This window comes from Aethalodelphis obliquidens, unplaced genomic scaffold, assembly GCF_003676395.1.
Source record: "Aethalodelphis obliquidens isolate GAN/ISIS:26980383/991018 unplaced genomic scaffold, ASM367639v1 scaffold43, whole genome shotgun sequence".
NCBI classification, from domain to species: domain Eukaryota; kingdom Metazoa; phylum Chordata; class Mammalia; order Artiodactyla; family Delphinidae; genus Aethalodelphis; species Aethalodelphis obliquidens.
Window position 1 is genome coordinate 13,039,824 of NW_020837987.1, and position 13,307 is coordinate 13,053,130.

General features: G+C 47.3%; 1 protein-coding gene across 7 annotated transcripts in view; it reads left to right on the plus strand.

Moving 5' to 3' along the window:
- Positions 1 to 13,307, plus strand: part of BICRA (BRD4 interacting chromatin remodeling complex associated protein) — a 75,860-nt gene that overhangs the window by 36,511 nt on the left and 26,042 nt on the right. The window contains exon 1 of one of the 7 annotated variants that reach the window (XM_027080012.1): positions 6,286 to 9,901. The exons of the other annotated variants lie outside the window; for them this stretch is intronic. The gene's annotated coding sequence lies outside the window, so the exon portion shown is untranslated. Of the gene's footprint in view, positions 1 to 6,285; positions 9,902 to 13,307 lie in introns of those variants that run through there. 7 annotated transcript variants of the gene reach the window in all.

Consider the following 13,307-nt stretch of genomic DNA (forward strand, 5'->3'; position numbering starts at 1 on the left):
TTAGTAGCTTTGGGACCATCAGAATACCTTAGCGAGAAATGGCCTTAGCTGGACAGCTGCTTGATCAACCAAGAGAGCTGGTGTAAGGGCGCGTGTGCACTTCACATCCTGCCTGGCCGCCCACTTTTAGCTGCTCTGCCCTGCTGTCCGGCTCAGATTCCAGCGGGCCCTTGACTCTGCTCTTTTCCCTACACCTCCTGGTCAGTCCGTCTGCAGACCCTGTTGCTTTGCCATCAAATCCAGACTCCAACCACTTTTCGCCTCTTCCCCTGCCACCATTGCCTCCTCTCTGGGCTCCCTGCTCCCATCCTCACCTCCTGCAATTTGTTCTCCACTCAGCAGCCGGAGGGATCCTGTGAAAACCCAAGTCAGGTCACGTCCCCGGACTCACCCAGAATAAAAGCCCGAGTCCTCACCATGGCCCGCCAGGCCCTCTGTGGCTGACCCTCACCGTCTCCTCAACCCCGCTTCACCTCCTTGCTGTTGCTCAAGCATCCCCAGCATGTTTCTGCCACAGGACCTTTGCATCTGCTGTTCCTTCTTCCTGGACCACCCTTCCCTGGGTGTCTGAATCGCTCCTTCCCTTACCTCCTGCACATCAGCTCAGACTCCCCTTTCTCTGTGAGGCCGCCCCAATCACTTTCGCTAAAAATGCACCCCCAGCCCTCCCCGCCCCCTCCCCTCAGCACCTTTCTCCCACCTCCTTGCTTTCCTCCTCTCGGCACCATGTCTTTGTTCGTGGTCTGACTCCTGTCCTAGAACGTCACCAGGAGAGGAGGGATGTCTGTTGTCCTTGCCGCTGTCTCCCCAGCAGTGAGTGGGGCAGTGGAGAGTCCTGGGAAGGATATGACCTCAAATCAAATGGATCTCTTTGGCCCGAGTGGGGAGCTGAGTTTAGAAGGGACCCGAGAGGAAGCCAGAGGCCGGTTGGCGACTCCCCTGCAGCCCTCCAGGGGTGAGCACAGATAGGGTTAGACGGATGATGCTGCTTGTAAGTAAGCCCTGGAGGAGGGTGGAGGGCATTTGTTAAGAAACAGGATGAAGTGTGGCATCTTGAAACCAGGACCACAAACCCATGGCTGGCTCAGGACCTGCCCACCCAACTCCCTGGCCCTCGTGGGGTAGACCTCAGGCTCCCACTTCTCAGGACTCCCCAGTGGTTCTGCCTCAAGCATCATGTGAGAGAAATCGGGCCATGATTAGGGAAGGCTCCTGACAAGTTCGGGAAGAAAAGAATTTCCGCCGGGGAAGGGTAGAGGGAAGGGAGGTCGTGCCAGCAGATGCCCAGTTTCGCAGCATTTTCCTGGACACTGGAAATGAGGCAGTGGGGTGTCCTGGAAGGCAGTCCAAGGATTTGGTGTCCCGAAGTCTGGGTTCAAATCCCAGTGCTTCCTTTTACCACTGAATAGCTTTTTAGTTTGTGTGCATGCGGCTGCAAGTAACAGTTTACGCTGATGAGTGATGGCGGAAACTGTCCTCTTATTTTTTTTTAACACATTTTTAAAAATGTACTTTTTGGGGAATTCCCTGGTGGTCCAGTGGTTAGGACTTGGAGCCTTCACTGCTGTGGCCCGTGTTCAATCCCTGGTCAGGGAACAAAGATCCCGCAAGCCTCGGGGCATGGCCAAAAAAAAAAAAAAAAAAAAAAACCAAATTAAAAAAAAACTTTTGCTTTTTGGAATGGTTAGGACGTTGGCTGAAAAACCAAAAACTATTTTTGAAAAATTTGCAGTGGAGTGTCTCCATCCCATCTTTGTCCCATCTGCTGGGTCCCCCTCCTAGTTCATAAGTGGGTTTTGTGCTGTAGAGATCCTTCTGGAAGTTCTTTAGACCTAGAAAGGCATTTAGGATATATAGTCTTTTTTTTTCCTAAGTGGATGTATAGTTGATTTACTAGAATATATATTCTTGTATCTCCTCCCCACTGTCTTTATGCGGATGGTGACGTTTTATACACACTGTTCTGCATTTTACTTCCCGCACAGAACAATAGTCGTGGAGAACTTTCTCTGTCAGTATATGGAGAACATCCTTGTTCCTTTTTTAAAAATAACGTCTTTGGGGCTTCCCTGGTGGCGCAGTGGTTGAGAGTCCGTCTGCCGATGCAGGGGACACGGGTTCCTGCCCCGGTCCGGGAAGATCCCACATGCCGCGGAGCGGCTGGGCCCGTGAGCCATGCATGGCCGTTGAGCCTGCGCGTCCGGAGCCTGTGGTCCGCAACGGGAGAGGCCACAACAGTGAGAGGCCCGCGTACTGCAAAAAAATAAAAATAACGTCTTTATTAACATATAATTCACATACCATGAAATTCACCCATCTAAAGTATACAATTCAGCACTTTCTAGAATATTCACAGGTTATATATTCAAGATTATATAATGTGCAACCATCACCTCTATCTAGTTTCAGAACATTTTTATCACCTCCCCCCCCCCCTAAAAAAAAAAATTTGTGCCCAAGAACAGCCACTTCAAATTCCTCTCTCTCCACAGCCTCTGGCAACCCCTAATCTTTCTGTCTCTGTGGATTTGTCTGTTCTGGACAGTTCATAAAATGGGATCGTACAATATATGGTCCTTTGTGTCTGGCTTCTTCCACTCAGCATGATGCTTTCAAGGATCATCCGTGTTGTACTGTGGTGTATCAGTGCCTCGTTCCTTTTGATGTCCGAGTAATGTCCCACCATACCGAGAGACCACGTTTTGTGGGTCCGTGCACCCATTGGTGGACGTCTGAGTTATTTCAACCTTTTGGCTATTACGAATAATGCCGCTATGGACATTTGTGTACAAGTTTTTGTGTGAATGCATGTATTCATTTCTCTTGGGTATCTATGTAGGAGTGAAATTGCTGGGTCTCGTGGTAACGGTGTTTAACTGTTTGGGGAGTTTCGCAGACTGCTTTCCACTGAGGCCCCGCCATTCTCCATTCCCACCAGCGGTGTCTGAGGGTTCTGCTTTCTACACATCCTCACCAGCACTCATTATTGTCTGTCTTTTTGGTTGTAGCCATCCTAGTGTGTGAAGCAGTCTCCACTTGTGGTTTCGATTTGCATTTCCCTGGTGGCTAATGGTGTTGAGCATCTCTCCATGGGCTTGTTGGCCATTTGCATCCTTCATTCTTTTTTTACAGCTGTATAGTATTCCCATGTAGATGGACCCAGTTTAGTTAACCTGTTTTCCACTGATGGCCAGTGGATTACTTCCAATATCTCGCTGGTAGACACACACCTTGCCCTAAAAACCTCCTAAATGTATAATTTTGGATATGTCAGGTTGTACCTGTAGGATCAGGCCCATGAGTGAAACCTCCGGGTAAAGGGTAAATAAATGTGCTATAATCTTGACCAGTATTTCCCTGTACAGTTGATTCTCGTTCCCACATGCCATATTTGTGAATTCATCTACCTGCCAAAATTTCTTTGTAACCCCCAGATCAGCACACCGGGTGCTTTCCCAGTCATTTACAGACGTGCAGAGCAGGTGAAAAATTTGCGTCGTCCTGCGTGCCTGTTCCCAGCTGAGATGGACCAGGGCGATCCTCTGTCTTCTTGTTTCAGCTCGTACACTGTAGCCAAGTGGCTTTTTCTTGGTCTGTTTAGTGCCGCGTTTTTCACATTTTGGGGCTTTTGGTTGCTGATTTAGCTGTTTAAAATGCCCCCCAAACATTGTGCTGAAGTGTTGGCTAGTGTTCCTGAGCTGCAGAAGGCTGTGATGTGTCTCAGATGAGCTTCGTTCAGGTGTGAGTTACAGCGCCGTCGGTTATGGGTTCGCTGTGAATGAATCCGCCGTATATATTAAATCAGGTGTCTTTAAACAGAAACACACGTTAAAAACAAGGTTATGTATTGATCGGTTGATGAAAATGTTGGGACCAGAGGCTCATGAGAAGCTGTATTTCCCCCAGGAGCAATAGTTCCTTATTCTCTAATTCAGTGTTTGTGGCAACTTCGTAGAACATAACTGCCATGAATCACAAGAGTTGGTTGTGTAGGGTTTTCTTTGTTTTTTGTTTTTTTAAGCTGTGCTTCACCGGGATACAAATTAAGTATAATAAAAGGCACAAACCTTAAGTGCGCTGCCTGATGAATTTTGGCAAATATTACCTATGTAACCATCACCCAGATCTAGCTACAGACCATTTCCATCATCACAGAAGATTTCCTCGTGGATCTTCCTAGTCAGTACTTAGCCCTCTCCCCCTCCTGCTGCCCCCTTAAGGCAATCACACCTCCGATTTTTTTCCCCATCAGTTTCACTAGAACTTTACTTCAAGGGGATCGCACAGTGAATGGTCTTCTGTGTCTGGCTTCCTTTCCTCATCATGATGGATTTGAGATTCATCCATGACCTTGCCTGTATCAGTAGTTTATTCCCTTTCATTATTAAACTGTATTCAAGTGCGTGGATATAACATAGTTTGTTTCTCCATCTACCAGTCGATGGACACTGTGCTGTGTCCGATTTGGGGCTTTTGTGAATAATCCTGCTATGAAAATTTCTGTACAAATGTTTCTGTAGACATACTTTTCACATCCGTTAAGTCAATACCTTGGAGTGGAATTTCTGGGTCATAGAGTAGGTATATGTTTAACCTTAGTTAATTCAGGCTTTTAGTTCTCTTCTGGAACAAAACATCTAGTTGAAGGCCATGCCAGGGATATTTGGCAACTCAGTGTTGCCAGGACGCTGGGTCTGTCTCTGATCCACTGGGCCTTCCCCCTCAGGAGTACAAAACGGCTGCTGTAGCACTGGCCATTGTCACCATGCTTCACATCATTCTCTCAAGCAGGAAAGAGTAGGGGCAAATAATTCTTCCCAGTGTAAGCCTCTGTCTTTTTTATCCAAATGTAAAAATCTTCCCGTGTCCACACTTGGCTGCAAAGGAGGCCGAGAAAGGAAGTTTCTGGCAAAGGGGCAAAAGGCCTATACTCACCGTGAGTCATCCTCTTAGGAGGGTACATTGCTGAATGGAACCAAATCCAAGTTCTGTTTAAAAGGATATCAGACTGAGACTGGATGTTGGACCCTCCTGAGCCTCGGAGAGGACCCCGTGAGGCCACATTGTCAGGGGCCTGGACACTGGCTAGGAACTGGTGGCTTGTGTTCTGTACAAGAGCAAGAGCCCCAGAAGGAAAACTAAAGAGACAAAAGCTTCTAGAGCAGTGGTCCTTGGACCAGCAGCATCAGCATCACCTGGGAACTTGTGAGAAATGCACATTTTCAGCAGCCCCTCCCCCCCACCGCCCCTGCCCCCAACTTGCTGATTCTGAAATCCATTCTTTTCATTCTTTATTTTAAAAGCCTTCCAGGTGATTCTGCCTGCCCACGTTTAGGAACAAGTGTTCTAAAGCATGTGTGGAATGTTGTAGGGACTTTTCTTTCCCCTTCACTACCCCTAACTCCATTTTTTCCTGAACTTGAAGTGTTCTCTTTCGCTTGATGCCCTGGGCAGCCCTGTGTCCGGTCAGTGTAATCCCTGCTCTTGTTCCCTTCACCCCACCCCGTTACCTGATTCACTCCTCAGAATTTCCCCCTGTTTTTTATACACTCGTATTAAGAAAAAATTCAAAAACCTTTTCGGATCCCTGATTTTCTCGGCAAGACTGTGGCTTTACAGCTGCATTTAGGAGAGCGGTGAATGGCGAAAAGGGAAGAGAGAGAACATACCAAACATTTCTAGTGTGTGACTACCTGTGTAAACAAGGCTTTTAGGAGCTAGACACCAGTTGCTTTATGAGCAATCCAGGTTTTACAGGGCACGCTTTTATGTTGTTAAACTAATTCAGGGATTTTAGAACTCTAAAGGTCACTGAACATAAAGGTGGTGTCGATTTTAATTGCTCTCCAAATAGCTCTTTCTTTCTCTCTCCCCAAAAGTCTGGCTGGATGGATAGATGAAAAGAGAGATGGGGAGGCCTGGATCTGGGCAGGAATAGTGGTCATGGAGAGGAGGAGATAAAGTGGAGAGATTTGGGAGGTGGAATGGGTAAGACTTGGGTGAGGGACTTCCCTGGTGGCACAGTGGTTAAGAATCCACCTGCCAATGCAGGGAACATGGGTTCAATCCCTGGTCTGGGAAGATCCCACATGCTGCGGAGCAGCTAAACCCGTGCACCACAACTAATGAGCCTGCGCTCTACAGCCCGTGAGCCACAACTACTGAAGCCCGTGCACCTAGAGCCCGTGCCCCGTAACAAGAGAAGCCACCTCAGTGAGAAGCACGTGCACCACAACGAAGAATAGCCCCGTCGCTGCAACTAGAGAAAGCCTGCATGCAGCAATGAAGACCCAATGCAGCCAAAAATAAATGAATTAATTTAAAAAAAAAAAGAAAGAGTTGGGTGAGTCAGAGGTGTGAGGTCAAAGTTGGTACTTAGTCTCTAGAGAGGGCTGTATCAGCTAGCTGCTGCCACATAACAAATAACCCCCAACTTTAGAGGCTGTTCTGGTTACTGTTGCTGTTTAACAAATTACCCCAAAATGTAGCAGCTTAATGGAACAATTGTATTATGCTCACAGGTTTTATGGGCCAAGAATTTGACATGGAATTTGACATAGTGGGTCTCTGCTCCATGATGTCTGCAGTCTTGGCTGGGAAGACTCACAGGCTGGGGGCTGAGGGCTTGTTCATATGCCATGAATGGCACCTGGGCTGGGATGACTTGAAGATAAGACCATCAACCAGAGCGTCTACTCATGGTCTGTCCATGTGTCTAGCTTAGGCTTCCCCATAGCGTGGTGGCCTCAGAGCGTTCAGAATTCTATTAAGGTGGCTTAGGGCTTCCAGGGTAAATGTCCTGGTGGACATGGCAGAAACTGAATTGACTCTTACGACCTAGCTTCAGAAGTCACATAGTGGCACTTCTGTTGCACTGTCCTGGTTGAAGTAGGCACAAAGTTTCCTGAATTCAAGAGGACTGGCAAGATCGCACTTTGGTAGATCATGGGAGGTTGGAGACATTATTTCAGCCATCTTTGGAAAACACAATGCGCCACAGTGGATTAAAACAAAACGGTGATTCTAATGGTTGGAATTTGGCCTTGGGTACCTCTGGCTACTTCTGTCTTACCTGGGTGTGTACAGCTGTAGGTCAGCTAGGCGGCTCTGCTTCTAGGGTTTGGCTGGCTGTGAGCTGGGATGATAGAGGTGATGGGCATGTGTCTCTTGTCCTCCAAAAGGCTAGCCTGGACTTTGTCACATGGCAGCTGGGCAAAGAGTAGGCTCAGAAACGCACACCATCACTTCCACCATATTCTGTTGGCCAAGGCAAGTCAAAAGGCCAGCCCAAGTTCAAGGGTTGGATAATAAACAGGAGGAGCTCTAAACAGTGGGACTCGGGAGAAGAGTTTTTGGCCCCAGTGGACTTTTTTTCTGATCCCCTTACCATCAGTCCTCTCTCATTTTGCTGGGCCTCTCTTCTCAATCAGTGGATTCACAGAGTACAGTCCTTGACCCACGGAAGGCTTTGAGAGTCCTTGTGATGGGCTGCAAAGATGTCTAGAAATGCCAACTCGTTTGTGTCAGGTTGTGTTTGACTGCAAATAACGGAAAACCTAACAGTGGCTTAAACTGTAAGGATTAAGAAGTCTGGAGGCAGGCAACCCATCAGGAGTTGTTAAGAACCTAGTCTTTTTCTCTCCTCTCATCAGTTATCCTCCGTAGGTAGGCTTATCAGCCTCAGATTTATTGCCTCATGATTGCAAAATAGCTGCCACAGCTCCAGTCTTCTCAACTGTATTCAAAGCTGGAAGCAGGAAGCAAAAGACTTTCTCTGTAGAGAAGCTCTGTCTTTATATTCTGGAAGAAAAACTTCCCCAAATTCTGTCTTCCCCAGAAGATTCATTGAGCAGAACCCCACTCTGTACACTTTGGCTTTTACTGATTTGCAAAACTATGGCTAGCCTAGCTGCTAGGAAGCCTGGGAAAGTGAATGGCTGATAAAGGGGATAGCAGTGCCCCTGGCCTCGTCCAATTATTTTAAAGCTATTTTGGCCACAACCCACAGTAGGAAATATGTACACACAGAGACACACATAATTGAAACCAGTATCACAAACTGGTCCTTTTGCTTACCCTGTGTGATGCTTTTTAGTATTTTCTATTCTATCCCATTCCATTTGACCCTATACTCTTTAACTTAAAAAAAAAAATTCCTTGTCGCAACCTGCTAATTTGATTTCACAACCCTCAAAGGCATGACCCATAGTTTGAAAAAGACTGACTGACTCAGAACAGCGTTTGTTTACATCTTGGAATTGGCAGGGGTTACCCCGAGCAGCACCAGGCTTCTGTGAGCAAGGCGAGGAGGGGTGGGGAAACGGTGTTTGGAAAAGCAACAGCTAGACTTTGCCACATCCTCTTCTCCACCTATCACTTCCCATCAGCAAATGGTAGAGTTCCGTTGACTTTCATTTTTATGACTTGCAAATAACCCGAGGGTTACTAGCATTAAATTAAATCTAAATTAAAATTAGCCTGTTTCTGGAGCTTCGCGGGGACTTTTAATTCTGTATCCTGCTCAGCAGCCTGGCTTCTGCACAACTCCTGATGACAACGCAAAACTCCAATGGCATTCCAAGTGCCGGAGGAATTCACACGATTTTCTGGAAGGACACTTTGTCATTGTTGCATCATGGCTGTTCTCTTGAGCTGGTTGTGGTTTCGCAAGCCCAGCTTTTCCTGCTTTTTATAGCCCAGTGGTGGAGAATGAGGTTCTTCAGAATCACAGGGTCTGAGTTCAAATTCTGGCCTCACAGTGTGGTTTGGGGCAAGTGTCCTGACCCCTGGGAGCCTCAGTTTCCTGTGCTGTGGGAAACGTTCCTCCTGCCTCCCCGGGGACTGGGAGGAATCAATAGATGTGGGGTTAGCCCAGGGCCTGATACCAAGGAAGCACTGGGACAGGGTGGGCTCTTCCGAGATGTATCAGTCAGCTTCGGCTGAGTGACTTGCAGTAATGAGTGAGCCCTGGATCTCAGTGGCTGACAACAGCAAAGGCTCCTCTCTCGCTCATGTGTCCGAGCTTCGTGCATTGGCTGTGGCTCTGTCCACGTATCCATGTCATGCCAGGACTTGGGCAGAACCATGCGATGGCTTTTAAAGCTTCTGCTCTGAAGGGACGCAAGACGTCCACTCCCCTGTGCGTAATTTGGGGTTGCAGCTTTGCATGCTCATTGTGTGTCCCCCGCCTCCCCTGGTCACTTTTTCAAAAGCTTTTTGAGTATGTGTGTGTCGAGGAAGGAGAGGGACGTCTAATGTCACCCCTGGTTGAGAACCACTAGTCATGATCTTCCCCAAAGTCAAGGACTGGGTCTGCTTTTGTTCGTTACGGTATCCTCAGCGCTCCCCCATGCTGGCCACAGAGCGGGAGATTAGTAAATGCCTTTCTCACCAGGCTGCTCTTTGAACGAATGATTGGGTTTGTTTAACCCCCTGTGCAAATTCATTTGTTCACCCCACAAATATTTAGTGACACCCTACCATGTGCCATGCTCTGTGCAGGCTCTGGGTGTCCCACAGGGAACAAAACAGACAAAAATCCCTGTCCTTGGGGGGGTTGACATTTTGGTGGGGGAGACAGACAATAAAAACTCAGAGAGACGTATGATCTTTTGATGTTCAAGTATTTTCAAAGTAAAACATTTTCATTTTGGAAAACCACAAATGTGCACAAAGTAGAATAAGTAAAACGTGGACCCCATCAACCAACTCTTTGCCAATTTTCAGTTTTCCGCCACTCTGACAGACCAGCGCTGTCCAAGAGAGCTTTCTGCCACCATGGGAATGTTCTAGATCTGCGGTGTCCTGTGTGGTAGCCACCAGCCACGTGTGGCTGTCAAGCCCACGAAATGCCGCCACCGTGACTGCGAACTAAATGTTTAATTTCCTTTACACTTTTAAGGTAAATCTTTTTCATTTAAAACTTTCATATTCCTCACTGTTCCCTTCTTTTCCCATTTGTTTATTGCAGTAAAATATACATAACAAAACTTACCATCTCAGCCATTTCGAAGTGTGTGATTCAGCGACATGAAGTGCGTTTGCATAGTTGTGCAACCTTCACCCCCATCCTTCTCCAGAACTTGTAGCATCTTGCAGAACTGAAAGTCTGCACCCACTAAACAATAACTCCCGGTTTCTCCTCCCCTGCCCCCAGTCCCTGGCAACTGCCATTCTACTTCCTGTCTCTCCGTCATAAGTGGAATCAGATGGTATCTTTGTCTTTTTGTCACTGACTCACTTCACCTAGCTTAAGGTCATCCATGCCGTTGCCTGTATGAGAATTTCCTCCCTGAATGATACTCCATTGTAAATGGACACCACGTTTGGCTTCCCCGTTCATCTGTTGATGGACACTTGGGTTGTTTCTACCTTTTGGCTCTCGTGAATAGTGTTGCTGTGAACGTGGGTGTATACATATGTCTTCAAGACCCTGCTTTCAATTCTTTTGTGTATATATCCAGAAGTGGACTTGCTGGGTCATATGCTAATTCTATTTTTAATTTTTTGAGGAACCGCCAAAGTGTTTTTCACAGCAGCTGCAACATTTTACGTTCCCACTAACAGAGCACCAGGGTTCCAGTTTCTCCAGGTCCTCGGCAAGACTTGTTAATTTTTGGTTTTTTGATAGTAGCCATTCTAATGGGGGTGAGGCAGCATCTGTGGTTTTGATTGCATTTCCCTAATGATTGGTGGTATTGATCATCTTTTCCTGTGCTTATGGCCATTTGTATATCTTCTTTGGACAAATAACTACTCAAGTCATCTGCCCTAATTTCATTTCATTAGCTTGAACTTAAATGCGCGTAGTCACACATGGCTCGTGGCTTCCGTATGGGACAGCGCAGGTCAGTATGCCCCTGAACTCCCAGAACTGGATTATTTTGCAGTAAATCACAGACATTTTATCATTTCACCCCTACGTATTTTAGGATGTATTTCTAAAAGGTAAGGACTCTAAAGGGAAAAAAGCAGAAAAACAAAAACACGATGCCATTGTTATACCTAGAATCTTAATCACAATTTCTTAGTATCATCAAGTATCCAGACAGCATTCAAATTCTGTCTTTCCACTCTTAGTGGGTTCATTTGTGTCTTTCAAGGCTCCCTCTGTCTGCCAGGTTGAGAGCTGCAGGATCCTGGGTAGCCCTGTGCATGAGTGGGCGGGGGGCACATATCACTGGTTGTGTGCGGCCCATGGTCTCCCATTCAACACTCTGTTTAGCCTCGTTTATCTCACCTAACAAATAGGGTAACAACAGGGGTTTGGAAGGACCCAAGGAGACCTGGTACCTGGCAGTTTAAGTCGGACCACGTGCACAATCAAATGATATGTAAACCCTTCCATGTGGTAACTCCATTCTTAGTTTTTTAAGGAGCCTCCGTACTGTTCTCCATAGTGGCTGCACCAATTTCCATTCCCACCAACAGTGTAGGAAGGTTCCATTTTCTCTACACCGTCTCCAGCATTTATTATTTGTAGACTTTTTAACGATGGCCATTCTGACTGGTGTGAGGTGATACCTCACTGTAGTTTTGATTTGCATTTCTCTAATAATGAGCAATGTTGAGCATCTTTTCATGTGCCTGTTGGCCATTTGTATGTCTTCTTTGGAGATATGACTATTTAGGTGCTCTGCCCACTTTTTGATTGGGTTGTTTGTTTTGTTGTTATTGAGTTGTACGAGCTGTTTGTATATTTTGGAAATTAAGCCCTTGTCAGTCATATCATTTGCAAGTATCTTCTCCCAGGCTATAGGCTGTCCTTTCCTTTTGTTTATGGTTTCCTTTACTGTGCAAAAGCGTATAAGTTTGATTAGGTCCCATTTGTTTATTTTTGCTTGTATTTCTATTGCCTTGGGTGTAAACCCTTCAAAATGTGCTCAAGGGCCAAATGTGGCAAAAGGCACCAGGTGGAAAAGCTGGGGCCTGGGGACTTTTGTCCAACCTGACTGTGCTGTGGCCGGAAAGCTTTGGGAGTTGCCACGCTAGGTAAGATTCACACGGCAGCTAAAATGATTGTGTAACAGGATCTGTCGCTTACGAAATGCTCTACTGCACCTGAGGATTAAAGGCCTGAGAGCCTCTCCACTGCCGTACGCGAAAATAAGGACTATGATTGTGCCCATTTTACAGATGAGGACACTGAAGCCTAGAGCGGTGAAGTCACTTGCCCGACTTCAGCCCATGTGTGGGGAAGTGGGGATTTGAACTGCTGACTCCAACCCCAGACTGTCACCCCATGCTGGGCCTCTTGGCATCAACCTGATAGCGACATAGATGCCAACCCTGGCACCTGAACGGGGGACCCATCTCAGAGGAACCCCGGACCTGCTGATCATCGACAAATGGTTTTCTTTTTATTACGGAAACTTTCAAGAAGACGTAAATTAACTAGAATGGTGTACTGAAGCCCCCAGGTAGCCATCATCCAGCTCTCACAGTTACCAACATTTGCCATGTCTGTTAGCTCTCCTCCCCCACTACAACTCTATGCTGATTATTTATTTTGTACAGTTTATTAAAGGTAAAATTAACAGGCGTTGAATTGACATGTGTTGACATACACAAATCTGAGCTGTGAATTTTTAAACCCCCATGTAACGGACACCCCATCACCATGCAGAGCCTTGCCCTCTCCCCGGAAAGTCCCCCTCATCCATTGGTCCGCTGTGACCGTCTGAATGAAAACACATGGATAACAGATTCTCACAGGCTGGAGCCTCCCACTGGACATTCACCCGCAGATCCCGTTTGGAGAGCCCTGTTCAGGAGACACCCACCTCCTGGCTCTACTTCTGGTCCGACGTTTACAGAACTTGGGCCACACCCAAAGCGTGGGGCAGGGAGGAGGGGAGAACCCACATGCAGCTGGCGGCTCTCACAAAGCTGCCTGGTCCAGGGCAGCGCACCTGGAATCTAGATAGGCCAGGATCCCGTGTTCCAGGGTCTTGTGACAGATGCTTTCTAGATCTTTCTGGGGCCTGGGGCTCTCCATAAAAAGGAGAAGCAGCTCTCGTTCCTCCTCTCTCTTCCATCTGCTCTCGCTTTATCGCTTTTTTGGATCTGAGCTATCCCAGGCATTCACAAAATGCTAACAAAGGCTGTCACCCAGCTTCGTCTTATCTTGACGCTGTGGCCATGTTGGCTTCACATTTAAAAGAGAAACAATATGGGGCTTCCCTGGTGGCGCAGTGGTTGGGAGTCCGCCTGCTGATGCAAGGGACGCGGGTTCGTGCCCCGGTCCGGGAGGATCCCACGTACCACGGAGCGGCTGGGCCCGTGAGCCATGGCCGCTGAGCCTGCGC